The 14,926-nt window shown below is 41.1% G+C and overlaps 1 protein-coding gene across 1 annotated transcript in view; it reads left to right on the plus strand.

Moving 5' to 3' along the window:
• LOC307017776 (uncharacterized protein) overlaps positions 1–14,926 on the plus strand; it is a 307,460-nt gene that overhangs the window by 280,603 nt on the left and 11,931 nt on the right. The window lies entirely within an intron of this gene.

Raw genomic sequence — 14,926 nt, forward strand, 5'->3', positions numbered from 1 at the left:
GGACACACGACAAAGGAAAAGTTCAAATTCAGCTCTGATCGTAACAACATCAGGACATTCGTAAGGGCATCTTAAGCCATCGTATGGCCGGTGGAGTTTCTTAGGCTCCGGCTGCAACTTCGTGAGCGGTGGCAAAATCTTTGGCATGCCAAAAAATTGCCGAAGGACCTTGCTAAGGTTCATTTTCGCGTTGAATTCGTGTGTCAATTTTGCCCTTCGTAAGGCCATCGTGAGAGCATCTTGTTATCATTGGTGCCATCGGGCATTCGCCCCGATCAGTGAGGGCGAATGCCCGATGGCACCGATGATATCAAGATGCCCTCACGATTTGACGAGATGCCCTCACGAGTGCCTTACGAAGTTGCCACTCACGAAGTTGCTGCCGGAGCCTGAGAAACTCCACCGGCGGTCATACGATGGCTTAAGATGCCCTCACGAATGGCCCGATGTTGTTACGATCAGAGCCGAAATTGAACATTTCCTTAATCGTGTGTCCATCGGGTGTCAATTTCGGGACAGTGTGACAGGGGCTTTAGTGACAACAGGAAGTGCATTCAACAATGAGAAACAAAGCAAGAATGTTGCAGCTACATTAGCTATCAATAAGCCAAACCATTGCAAGTGCTACATACAGACAACTTTTTCTTTCTGCATACATTAGTGAATCATGAATAGTCTCTGTGGCCCAGTGCATAATATATCAATATTTTCAAAAGAGGCAAGTAAATGACCAGGCTATATTACCTTGGTGCATACAAAGTATTTTGCTTTATTTGATGTGGCTTAAAAAGGTAAAATGCTGTGTGTTTACTTTTGAATATACATAGGGGCAATTAGAGCCAAAAGAACTGAGAGAAATCTAAGTAAAAAAGTAAAGGACCTGGTAATCTCGTGTTTCTAATGGCTCTGAATAATGTTGTATTCCTGATTCTGAGAAAATAGCAGCCATTTACTTGTTTTCAGCTGAGAGGTGCTCTGTATTGTGAAAAGTCATTATGTTCAATCCCACCTTTTGTTGGTCTGCCATTCAACAACGCAGATAGTCCTCTAAGGTTGAAAAGGACGTTCTGGTTAGCTGGTTTCTATCTTTACCTGTTCCTCTCTCTTAATCCCATCAGCTAACAACATAGATCAGCTATCAGAGTGCAGATTACTTGAACACATCACAACAGCAGTAACCAACCAGAACTTTGACTCTGCTGCTGAAAATTCATTGATTTCTATGGATTTTGTCCGTCTTTCTGTAAAGATGCTCCTTTCAAATGCAGTCTAAGCAGCAATGGCACCTCCAGACTCCAGCAGGACCCTCCGTCGAGCCTGCAGGACTCCGGCCTGTCACAAGCTGTTTAGGAGGTGGCGAGCAGCGCCAGCCTTTAATCAGCTTCAGGGTCAGCATCGTGCGCCACTCGCCGACACACTGATACAGGCAATCCAATCACCCACAATGCCTGTCAAAAGACGAGGATCTGGTGCCGGTGCTGACTCTTCTGGTTGTTATCTTCCTCAGATGCTCCTGGGCAGTGGCGTTTCTATATGTACAAAAGTGGTGGGGCACAGAAAACTTAGATGTCTATATATAAGCTTCTGCAGTGAGGTTCATGGCTGGTGAGGCACTGGCACTGACTCTTCAGGTTTACAAATATAATATTTTGACCTAAATCCAAATATAATATTTTCAAAAGCTTTTTTTGTCTGATGCTTCGATTAATTTTAAACAGACAGTTCAACAAAAGGATACCCAAAAAATGTAATTTTATCATTTAAATGTTGAATTGTTCTCTCTTAGTAAGATCCCATTTTCAATAAAATTGCGGTCTTACCTTGAGTTGAAGATGAAGTCCATTTGGCTATCTTTCTGGACCAAAATCTCTATTACTTGTTTGTAAAAGTCCTCCTTATCTTCTTGTAGTTTCAAAAGTCTATCATAAGTCTAATCTATAGATTTATGATTAGAAAATTATAAAAGTAGGGTAGACATGTGGATATTATCCGACTGAACAAAACGTGCATTAATCTAACAGGTACGTTTCCAACAGATCTTATTTTGAGCTATTTTCTAAAATCCTATGGAGAAATCTCATTGCTATTTGTGGAGGGAACCCATGCGCAGCTTACTTCCTGGTTTTGGGACGCGTCTCTCTCCTTCTCTTCACACACCACACTTTTCGCGGCACACGTACTTACAGCCAATCAGCTCTGAATGATGTGAGATGACGTATGGTGGGGATGGCAGTACTCTGCCCCTATGGTCATTATTTTTTTGCCACACACATTAAATAGGACAATACTCTGAGCATGCGCAGTGTAGTTTTTGAAGTCACCGTTCACTGAGACATTGAGAGGGAGGGCATGATCGGGTTTTGTCCCACATGGCTCTAAACAGCTCAATAGGCACACACTGTAGACACTAATTAAAAGAACACAGACTAAAACAGCAATGTACAGACGAATCAGATGATTAAACATGATCTTAAAATATATTTTATATTTGTTTTTATTTATGTTTTGCATTTTTTTGTAATCATTATTTGTAATACTTTCTGCTGACACTAGGTGGGGCTGTGCCCTACCTGCCCCTAATGACGAGTCGCCACTGCTCCTGGGAATAAAGCCGGCGAGTCGATCACAGAGTCAGTGGGAATTAAAAGTAATAGAAGCTGATTTGTTTTAACACAAAAAATTACATTTTGAGTTTTGTTTCTTTGGTCTACTTCGGGATTTGCATCATTCCTGTTTGAATAATTACCCTTCTTTTAAAATGGACCAAGGATACATGTATGAAGGTAGATATGGTGCAAAATGCGAGAGCTTGTAAAACCTGATGTGAGCACTTGCAGAAAAAAAATGTGAGCTTGTGTGCATACATTTACACTTGTATAAAACATCCACGTATCTGTGCACTAAATTTGAAGTCACAGAAGAAAAAAGAAATGTGTAGCTTGTAGGAAAAAAAATGAACTTAGTGATGAAATGTTCACTTGAAGAAAAAAATATATTTTTTAAACATAATTTCCATTACAACTGCAACTTGGTTATTACAGCCTCTCAAATCAGTCATTACAACTTCACGAATTTGCTCTGTGGCAGTATAAATCGAAGAATCTGCGGCCTTGACTTTTGCTACACTGCTTGCGATGAATGTGTCACTAAAGCAGGGTTTCTCAAAGTGTAGGGCGCGCCCCACTGGTGGGGCACAGAGATGTGATAGGTGGGTCGCGAATGGACGCGATTAATGGGAGATTATTATTATTTTTTTTAATACATTTTTTGGACCTCAGGCCGGAATCTAACCTGGGTCCTCGCGGGTGGTAGTGGACTAACAGCCGGAGACTCGCAACGGCGGTGGACTTTCACAGCGCCGCTCCGCCGGAGCCTCGCAACGGCTTGAATAAGTGAGAAATGGATGTAACTTCTGTTAGACAGCTATCATACTGAAGAAATATTGACTGTGAATGTATGCAATATGTATGGCATTCATAATGTAAATCTAATTACATTAACTGTGAATGTCCTTCATTTTATTTCAAATCAAATCACAAAAGATTTTTGTATAGATATTTGAGACGTTTATGCATGCACGATGCAAATCGGGCAGCCGTCTAGACATCAAATGTCCTATTTGAGTTGCCGTATGGGGTTGTCCAACATGGCGGACCATCTCGCACATGCGCAGTGCTGATCGGGTAGGGATACGGATCGGGTAGGGACAATCGCGATTGCGCAGAGGCCTGTACTACGAAGCCGGTTCAACCTAACCTGGATATGTTTGAGTTAGCCGGTTGGCCTAATCCAAAACATACGCGCTCTCGCTAAACGGTCCTACGACGCGGGTTATCAAGTGGATCGCTCAAGCCAGCCGTGTCCTATCTAGTTAAGTGCACGTTCACATGAGAGGGGTGGTATTTGGAGCATTCGAACCAATCACAAACATGGACAAGTGTACTTACAGCGCAGCGTGTCTTACTTCCTGAATGAAAAGACAACTATATAATTAGACAAATATGAAGAAGTCAAACTTTAAACATCCATGACTTAAACACTTTATCCAGGAAAAACGCCACATAGCTGCACCTGCAAGGTGAATACAGCTGGTAAAAGAAAAAGTGTTTGAATGCGTACATTAACAGGTTTATGATATCACTGCCCGTCTAAGACACGATCTGACTTTAATTACATTTGACTCGAGTGTTTCGTCAACTTAATGTGTTGCTTAAAATAATACTTCTGCATACAGTAGCCTATGTGACACTGTGAGTGTTGCACGGCCATATACGGCTCAAGAAGCTGATGGAAATATATGATACATTATGATGTGATATGCCGCGGACTGTACTGTTACTTTGATCCGGTTACTTATGTTGTGGCAGATATTTAATTAAGCTTTCTTATTGCTAATGTTATAATAGTCAGATTGCTCTGAAGATGGGAGATGATATTCTATTAATGTTCACGTTCACACAGTTTGTGATTTTGGCCGGCCGTCTTTCCTGCAACGGCAGTTTAAACTGTACTTCCTTTCTCCTGTAATACGGCTTGATCACTTTAAACTCCGCACACTGAGCTCTGATTTGTCAGCAGGCAATGCTTTCACTGAGTTGATCTCTTAGCCTGCAACCTAACCTGCTCCGGAGCAGGTTAGCCGCTCAGCATAAGTTACCATGGAGATCTAGCCCGCTAAAAAGAGAACCAGCGTCGTAGGACCGGAAACCCCAAGTTTTCCCTGAAGTTAGCCCGCTAAGCGAAAATCCGACTTCGTAGTACAGGCCTCTGGTCTGCGTCGGTCTCGCTCAACTCAAACGAGCCTATAGAGCTCCTGCGGATGATGTCACATATGCTGGTCACGTGACGAGAAACGAAGGGGGCAGCCATTTTGGCAGTAATCGCGTCAGTAAATTCATTGGCAGGCACTGGCAGACTGTCGAGGATGGTGGATAACTGCTGTGCACCAGGTTGCACAAATAGGCGTGGGAAGAAGAAAGGTGTATCTTATTATCGCATTCCAAAAGACGCGGAGAAGAGGGAAAAGTGGATCGCAGCGATTAAAAGAGCCAGGAGCCGTCTGAACAAGACTGAAAGATGGGAACCCCCGGCCGTTTGCTTTCGCTTATGCAGTGATCACTTCATATCAGGTGGGTGAAGGAATACAGTACAATGCTACAAAAAGTTTCTGGTCAGTTTAATTTTTACCGAAGTAGAATCTAGCACCCAGTTATTATAGCTAACGGACTCTGTGATGTCCCTTTTTAACTCAACAAGTGTGGCTCTGGTGCAGCCTAGCCAGTTAGCTTGTAGCAAGCTAGTGGTAAACAAACCCGTGTTGAAAATATTCCTCGGGACTCGGGGAGAGCAGCTCTCCCCGAGTCCCGCTGTGCAGTTGCAGTGGGCTCCCAGCACAACACCGTCGTTCCTGACCACCACCCATGGCTTTAGTTGACTTTCATTAAGCCTTTGGGAGTGATTAACCTATATATGAAATTCAAAAATAGATAAATAAAGGTTAAAAACGCCAGCCACTTTGGTTGAGTACGTTCAAAAATACAAACTAGTTTCAGACGCACTGCAGTAGCTATCCAAGCTAATAAACAAACATGCTAACGTGACACTGCCGTAGCTAGACAAGCTAATAAACAAACAATGCTAACGTGACACTGCCTATCAAACTGGAATAATTTAATACTTACCCTTGCAGTGATGATGCCGAAGTTTTTGGATGTAAGACTCCACAGTTGAATGTTGTTTACGAAGCCGGACTGACACCATTTGTAAGCCTCCAAGCTTTTGTAAGCTCTGAGGGAGTCTCCTGAGTACACTGATGGAAAGCTTACAAGATAGCTGTGGATGTCCGCGTAGCGCAAGTCGGGTACATCGTCTTCAGAGCAGGAGGTTATGCTCTTGAAAAGCACACCGGGTGCATTATATGGGTTGCTTATATTTAATCTTTCTAATTTTGTACTATAAAGCCGAATTTCACTTGAATTAAAATGAGATGTATACTCGCACGGTAGGAAAACGCTGGCGCCGGTCGTCATGTTTACTGCCAAAATGGTGGCTGATAACCAAAAGTCACGTGACCGCAGGAGCTCTATAGGCTCAATATTGAGCTCAACTTGAGAGTGGCATTATCAAGCCTGCAACCGCGTTTTGAAAATATGTGTATTGCAAAACAGGCTCATTTCAGTCACTAATAATCCAGTGATGAGACTCATGCATTCAATTGGTCATTTGCATTGCTGAATGTATTTCCTGAATGTATGAATGTATTGATTTGTTATTGAACTGATGTTTTTTTTATTGATGTTATTTGTTATTATTGACTGATGTTATTTGTTATTGATTGTATTTGTTATTATTGACTGATGTTATTTGTTATTGATTTTATTTGTTATTATTGACTGATGTTATTTGTTATAAGATGTAGAACTTGAGGTTATTTAAATACATTTGACAATTTTAAGCTTGGCCTACCATTGATAACACAATTGCTTAGTAGGCCCTTTTTCTATATTTTTGGAACTCAGCCCATTTGAGTCAAGGATTGACACCATTGCACTTTTATTTTCTCTAGTTGGAGCGAAGGGGCGGAGTTATCAGAACGACGAGGCGCAAGCTCGGGTCAGTCACACACAAGTGTCTGTTGCCCCTTTCGCGTCTATCGTTTTTCCCAGCGCCATATAGACTGAAGGATTATTTGAATTATTTGAAGGATTAAAGTAACGGGGTATGACAGGAAAGTAAAATCTGGTATATTCATTTTGGTGTCACCTTATATATGTTCATGTGTGTTAAATTTGAAGGGACAAAGTATCTTTTCCTCTCCCAATATATTGAGGTGAATTCCTTGTGTTTAGAGAAGGATGGGAGCAGGAGATCTCCATATTTGGGAATAGTGCCAGACGCTGGAATGCTTCCCTCGTAAAAGAAGGATGGGTGCGTGGCACAATCTTGTAGCAGATGTGTATGTGTTTTCATTGAAGTAAATATAAGAGCTACATGATTACTGGTCAACTATACCTCTGTTCTTATTCTTTCATGTGTGGGTACTAAATGGCTACAAACATTGTGGAGAAATTAGCTTAAACATCTTTTATTACTCTATATGAAATGGAAACAGTTTTTATGACAGGGACGAGAGAGGTGGGGGAGGGACACATTCCGAGGAGGTTCAGCAGGTCAATTGTCAGGGGAATCGACTTGTTTTCAATAGAGGTGTGTGGTTAGTTACTTTGGTTTAATAATAGCAGTATGTGTAAAGGAAGCTGGAAATATACAATGTGAAACCTTTTATTTGAAGTAAAGATGTGAACAATAGCTCAAACAAATGGAAGGGCCATAGGTAAGCCTGAGAAGTTTGACTATTTGGAAAGCATCTCTAATACTGCTTAAGAGCATAGGTAATGTGTTCCTCGTTGTTATTGATATGAAAGTAATTAACATGTATTACGTATATTTAGCCAACTATAACAACTATATCTTAAAACATACTTTTAACTTGTGTGTGGCAGTCAGGAGGCGGGAAGATGGACTCAGGGACACAGGGCCATAAAGGAGATGTGTGTGTGCTGGCTAAAAGCTGCTGTGTCGCACTGATTGGGTGCGACAGGCCATGTGTTGATCTCTGCCAATAAGATGACCTCTGGGGGAATGCACGTACACACCTCCTCCTGTGTTTTAGTATGAAAGCCTGTGTTTTCCTTTGGTTCGCGCTCTTGTTTTTCACCAGCCGTTCCTGAGACCTGTCTCACACACGTGGTAGAACCTGAGCCCGGAGTACTCTGCAGAGTGCTTCGTGATTTCTTTGTATTTGTATCGTTACTGTATATCATTAAAGCAGGATTATTGTTTAACTTGTATTCTGGTGTTTCTTAATCCCTCCCTTTTCCCGAATTCACCTAGCTTGTCAAACGACACGCGGAGACGAGGTTGGTTTGCAACATCCTCCAAATCTCCAACAAATGGTGACCCGACGTTTCTGAGTGGGGTGTTTTCGGGGAAGAGACCACCAGCGGCAAGCGGACGGAATAGTCCAGGGCTAAACATCTCGGCCTCTTCTGACAACTACAAACAGAGCTCTGTACAATAGGCTACCAGGTGAGCAAACACGATTTAATTCGAAACCTGTGATTTGACCATATTCCAAATTTTAGGGTTGTCAGACGAAGTTTACAGTGTTTTTTTATAGTAACAATGCAAATGCGTGTTTTAGTTGTTAAAACCGAATATTGAGTTTCGGCAGGCCAGAAGGGTATTAAAGTCCCTGGCTTGGAAGTGGAGGTATAAGAGTCCCCACAGTTAAAATCGGATATCAAGTTCCGACAGGCCAGAAGGGTATTAAAGTCCCTGGCTTGGAAGTGGTGGTGTTGAGTCCCCACAGTTAGACTGTCTAAGAGTAGTCAGTTGGTTGTATTAAGTCTCCATATAAGACTGACCCAAAATAACGAATCCACAGCTCGACGGGGCTGGAGATGAGTTATTTGTTATAAGTGATCCAAAGGAGAGTAACGCAAACTTCAGAAAGTCATTCTGAAGTGACCGGGCCTCACTATATCCTTTGGTGTGTTGTGAATATTTACTGGTAACAAGGACAGTAAGTCAGATCAATAGATATGAACTCTGTGAATATTTAATGGTAACAGAAACAGCCTAAGTCAGATGAATAGATACGAAGTCATAATGTAAGGAGAATTTTAACGAGAGGAGCGTGAGTTAAGAGCTTACGAGGACAGTGGGTTCAAGCAGAAATATTGAATAAAAGGATAGCAGAAGTGTTAATTGTTGAAAGAAGCCCCCCTTTTCCAAAGGAGAGGCTGAGAGCTACAGCAGGGGAGAGAGACGGGGGTGTCAGTATTTGTCTGTGAAAGTTCCCCCCACCCTTTTTCCTCTCGAGAGCAGCAGCAGCAGCCCGGAGTGTGTCTGCTTGCTTTTTTCTCTAGTGATCTGAAGTTGGAGTGAAATACATAGAAAATGAACAGATCAAGGTGTGATTTGAAGTGGTAGATATATTGAAATAAATAAGAAACAATGATTTGCTGCTATTTAAATATAGTCTGTGAGAACTGATTGATACCGTTGCATTGCGTTGTGAATTTCATGGTATTTGTCATTAACTAAGGATTGTACTTAATTATATTCCAAGGGGAAAATTATATTAAATACAGGAACAAAAGAGTAGAAAGTAAAGAGAAGATTTTTGTAAGTTCGTCAGAGGGAATCTGTTAATGTTTAAGCATGACAGAGGTCCTGCAAGAGGTTTTACTCCAGCCATCTCACACGGTTACACAAAGGGGTGATTTATGAGAAACTTGTGGTCAGGAGAAATGAGATGTTTTGGAGAGTAGACAGAGAGAGAGAGAAAAGTAAGGTTGTTGCTAAAATATAGAGAGTAAAAGTTATATAAAGTTAACTACTATTCGGGAGAATGTCATATTGTTTAATGAGTAACCTAAAATAAATGAAAATGGTGAAATAGTTTGATTAAGGATACAACCGGTAACTACTGATTAAATACACAGTGATGGTGTACATGAACATTGAGAGTAGATTAAGTTGTTTTGTTCTTCATGCTTTTCATCAGAAGTCATTTGAATTGTTATTATTTTTAAGTCGTGTTGTTTTGTGTTATATTTCTAGACTATAATGTACCCACATGCATGTGGTTTCTTTGTCCCAGTTCATTTTAAAGTCAGCCGCCTCATGGCTAAATCTATTTGACCCCATGAGGTCAAGAGTCATTCTGTTAGACCACCATCTTGTGAAAGACAAATCATTGTTCTTTTGTCACATTTTGAATTAGAAAAGAGTTCATTTTGCTAGATCAATTTATCTATAAATGTTGTAGTGGGAGTTTTGTGTTTGCTAACATTTTTAGGAACGACAACACCAGGAGATGAGTAAACTCAAGAATCCGTGGAGTGTAAATACATTGAGAAAAACACATTTTTATACTCTAACTTTTTGCACATCATAGACAAGGAATTTAGACAGTATAAATGAATATTCACCAAAAGTAATAAGTAAAATGGAAAGTAGACATGGGCCTACACTTGAGTCAAATTATATTGCTGTGATCTGATCAGTGTGCTCTGCAGGTTTACTATTGTTCTAAGTAACAGTGGGATTTAAAATATTGGAGAAAGTATGGAGATGTTCTTTCGTAGTGTGTGAAATATGTAATGCTTGAAACAGGTATTTCAATTTATGGAAGAAAATGGTTTCCTGAAAGACTCAGGTTGGGTAGATATGTAACAATGGATGAAACAATTTATAGAGGGAGTTTTTGTAATATCATTAGTAGACATTAATGGTGTTGTTTAGATGGCATTTAGCAACTAAGACATATAGTATGATTAGAAAGAGACAGAGTGGAAAGGGTTGGATTGATTCAATCTCAGTGTGCTAGATTTCTTATGGATAAGGCGTCCCGGGACCTGGACTCCCCCTCTGAGTTAGAAAGGCTACGACCCCGTCCCTCCAAGCAGACAAAAGACCCAACCCAAAAGGAGGCTCCTCCTTCTCCATCAAACAGACAGAGAACCGGAGCTGAACCGTCTCCACCTGAGGCATCCAGAACCAAACCGCTTGCTGACATACAGAAATACTCTCATCAGTCCCTCAGACAGGGCATGAAGCTGAGCCACGAGATTTGGCACAGGAGCAGAGTGGGGGACATGAGAGCAGAATCCGCCCTCCATGAAGCAGCAGAGAGACTGTAAAGGGGAGATGGAATGCAAAGCAGTGCAAGAACAGTGGCATGATGTGGGCTGCAGATGTGACTGGGCCAAAGGCTGCCTAAAACAGTTACAGCGGATGGATTCAAGAGCTGATGGACTGAAGAGAAGACAGAATCAGAGGAGTTGGCATGGTCGATTTGAAGTGAGGAGGTCGGTGTCACGGCTTGAGACAACCAGGGGAGGAGAAAAGGAAAACGGGAATGAGTGAGTTTACACATAAACACACTTATTCACAAAACGCGCATAGAAGACACCACATTTAAAGAACTTGAATTGACTTGATAAATAAGTAAAGATAAAAAGAGATATTAACCATGAATTAATAGATTGGTAAATTCAAAATAGCAGTAAAGAGGAAACTATTAATGTAAAATGAGAAAATCATCCTAAAAACACACTGAGGGTTAAAGGGGGAGACATGAGGGAAATATGCACTACACTTTAAGCAGGGGGTGTTTTGGAGTAGCACAGTGTAGAACCATATTCTTCAATCTTTCCATCATATTAATAAATTATTCTTCAAGAGATTTTTATTCATGTGTGAATAAAGTAGTGATCTCATTTGTTACAATATTGATTTCACCATTGTGGCATAGTTATTACCATAGGAGGGCTTTAGGATGGAAACTGTTTTTAATCCTTGATAGAGTAAAGGCTGATGGTTGCATGTTCGGACACCCAAGGTTCCACACACTGCTAAAGAGTTTAACATTGTTTTTAAGTAGACCAGAATTGAAGATAAATGAGTATAATGAGCTATGAAATGCAGAGCTACACAGATCCTAGTAATGTTTTGACTTAAGATAATAGTTATGTACACAAGTTTCTGAATTAGATTTCTTAGACATTTTAATACTTCTTAGGTGTAAATAAATTGCAGTAGTAGTAGTACTATTATGAAGTGAGTTTTGTACCAAGTTGCAGGAAATGTGGGAAGCAGCCGTCCCGATGACAAGTTAGAGATATCTGACTTAAGGTGGTAATCGTGAATTGATAAATGATGGCGCTCCATATATGACTGATTTTTGTAGACAAAGGATACTGGCCTATGCTGAAATATCAAAGTCTCTGCAGAGCACGACACATGGCCAATGAAACTGAGACCAAATGACCTTTGACCCTGACTGACAGTGTGACTTGAGAAAAGCACTATCAATGACTGACTCTGGGGCTGACCAAACTTGACTTTACAACCTGACAGTGTGGGTGTGAATGAATTTCTGCATGTGATCAGTGTAACTGCATGATTCTAAAACAATAACTAACCGAGCATGTCTTTGGAGTAATACATTATTTTGGAGCTCCATGGGAAACACAGGTTTCCTACGATTTCACACATTTGGAAAAATGCACATGTGACCCGTTTCTAATTCCCACAGGAGTTGGCGGTTTGCAAATGTAAAACTCAAACTAAAATCTAAAGATTCTGTTTCTTTTAGGACTGCCAGCTGGAAATGAACACTTATTTTCCCTGGAGTGTTTACTGTGAAAGATGATGGATATACTTTTGTGAATGATGTTTGGTATTTTCTTATAACCACTGGTTACCTGAAGGTTTTCTTCCCATACAGGATTTTATTACACATGTTTACATGTGTAAAAAGGGGGAGTGTGGGATATTTTCATTTAGGGACTGGAAGAAACCTGCCGCCCCAACTCAGATGTTCAATCTGACCATTGATTGACAGTTTTAGATTTAACCTGCTCCATATCTGAGGATAAGATACTGTTTGATTAATGTTGACATGTTTCTAATATTGATTGAGTTATAACAGGTAACACAGAGGCAGAATCAGTGGCCAAGGGGCTACTGAGAGAGGTAATTCCAGAATGAGAATGAGAAGGTGAACTGTGATAATGAAAACAATTTGGTAATATTTCAACAGGTATTAAAGTAACTGAGGTTTGAAATGTAGAAAGAACATATTACAGCTAAGTTAAAACATAGTAATGTAATGAGATAGAATTTAATTTAGACAACATCTTGTAACTAGCCTGGTAAAGAAGTAAAAGCCATAGACTGTTTAGATCATTATGGGGATGTACATTTAATTTAAAGTCATAATAGAAAGACATTTGATGACAGTATGTTGGATTTCTGTATTCATTTTTCAGCTTGATAATATCCAAGCAGTGACAGGTAGAAGCAGTCTCGCCTGGAAATTATTCACTTTGTCAGTATCATGATTTTAGTTGTTTTTAATCCATAACATTAGTTTGTTCCATTACCAGAGACATTAGCAGTTCATATTATATTTAGATTTTAAATGGGATCTCAAGGATTTCATTTATAATAACACAGATGCTGGTCAGGAATTCAGAGCTATTGAGATATGTTATTCAGTTCACCTGAAGATGTTGGGGTTTATTTTGTTGACACAGGCCAAGTATTAGAATTCTGAAGCGGCCTACCAGTGGTGGGTCAAACACCTGAGGGCCCAGAAGCACTGAGCGTAGACTTGAGGGGTGGGTATCAGATTTCTCCACACAGGTTGCTGACGCCAAAAGGGGGACCCGAGGAGCAGGAGGCCGACACAGCGGAGTTCGTCTGGCTGAAGGTCGTCAGGCCTACGTGACTCAACCCCAGGTTCTCCGGCCTCTACAGAGTGACCCAGAGGACATCTCATGCCGTCCGCCGAGGAGCAAAGGGGGACATCTGGTACTACTGGAGCCAGTGTGTGGCGAGGAACACTCCGGCTAGGACCTTGGAGGACATCAGGATGGACCTGGCTATCGTCAACGCGGACATCCCTACAGCAGACGACTTGGAAGCAGGCATCAGCGGACTGGAGGAGAAGGACCTCGCGGACATCCCTACAGCAGACGACTTGGAAGGAGGCGTCAGCGGGCTGGGGGACTTCTCGAGGCAGCAGAGGAGTCTACTTCTCTCTGATCAGATTCATCAGTTCCACCTTTGAAGGAAAGGCCGCATCTCCCCCTCCCTATCAGCTGCCCTTGTTGGCGTATTCCGCTGAGGGGGGGGGCCCTGATGATTCAACAACACGCAAGGATGCTGCTGTCTGGCACTCAGGCTCTCACTCTGATAGTTTCTTCACTGTCATTGGAGGTTGTTTTCTGTTCTCAAAGGTTTAATGAAGAGGGACAGACACAGTATCAAAGAATGACAGTAGTTTGTTTCAAATGTCTTATGTGTGTTGGTCTCGTTAATGCGAGACCAAAAAGGGGGAATTGAAGGATTATTTGAATTATTTGAAGGATTAAAGTAACGGGGTATGACAGGAAAGTAAAATCTGGTATATTCATTTTGGTGTCACCTTATATATGTTCATGTGTGTTAAATTTGAAGGGACAAAGTATCTTTTCCTCTCCCAATATATTGAGGTGAATTCCTTGTGTTTAGAGAAGGATGGGAGCAGGAGATCTCCATATTTGGGAATAGTGCCAGACGCTGGAATGCTTCCCTCGTAAAAGAAGGATGGGTGCGTGGCACAATCTTGTAGCAGATGTGTATGTGTTTTCATTGAAGTAAATATAAGAGCTACATGATTACTGGTCAACTATACCTCTGTTCTTATTCTTTCATGTGTGGGTACTAAATGGCTACAAACATTGTGGAGAAATTAGCTTAAACATCTTTTATTACTCTATATGAAATGGAAACAGTTTTTATGACAGGGACGAGAGAGGTGGGGGAGGGACACATTCCGAGGAGGTTCAGCAGGTCAATTGTCAGGGGAATCGACTTGTTTTCAATAGAGGTGTGTGGTTAGTTACTTTGGTTTAATAATAGCAGTATGTGTAAAGGAAGCTGGAAATATACAATGTGAAACCTTTTATTTGAAGTAAAGATGTGAACAATAGCTCAAACAAATGGAAGGGCCATAGGTAAGCCTGAGAAGTTTGACTATTTGGAAAGCATCTCTAATACTGCTTAAGAGCATAGGTAATGTGTTCCTCGTTGTTATTGATATGAAAGTAATTAACATGTATTACGTATATTTAGCCAACTATAACAACTATATCTTAAAACATACTTTTAACTTGTGTGTGGCAGTCAGGAGGCGGGAAGATGGACTCAGGGACACAGGGCCATAAAGGAGATGTGTGTGTGCTGGCTAAAAGCTGCTGTGTCGCACTGATTGGGTGCGACAGGCCATGTGTTGATCTCTGCCAATAAGATGACCTCTGGGGGAATGCACGTACACACCTCCTCCTGTGTTTTAGTATGAAAGCCTGTG

This window comes from Notothenia rossii (genome assembly GCF_949606895.1).
Source record: "Notothenia rossii genome assembly, chromosome: 9".
Taxonomy (NCBI): Eukaryota; Metazoa; Chordata; class Actinopteri; order Perciformes; family Nototheniidae; genus Notothenia; species Notothenia rossii.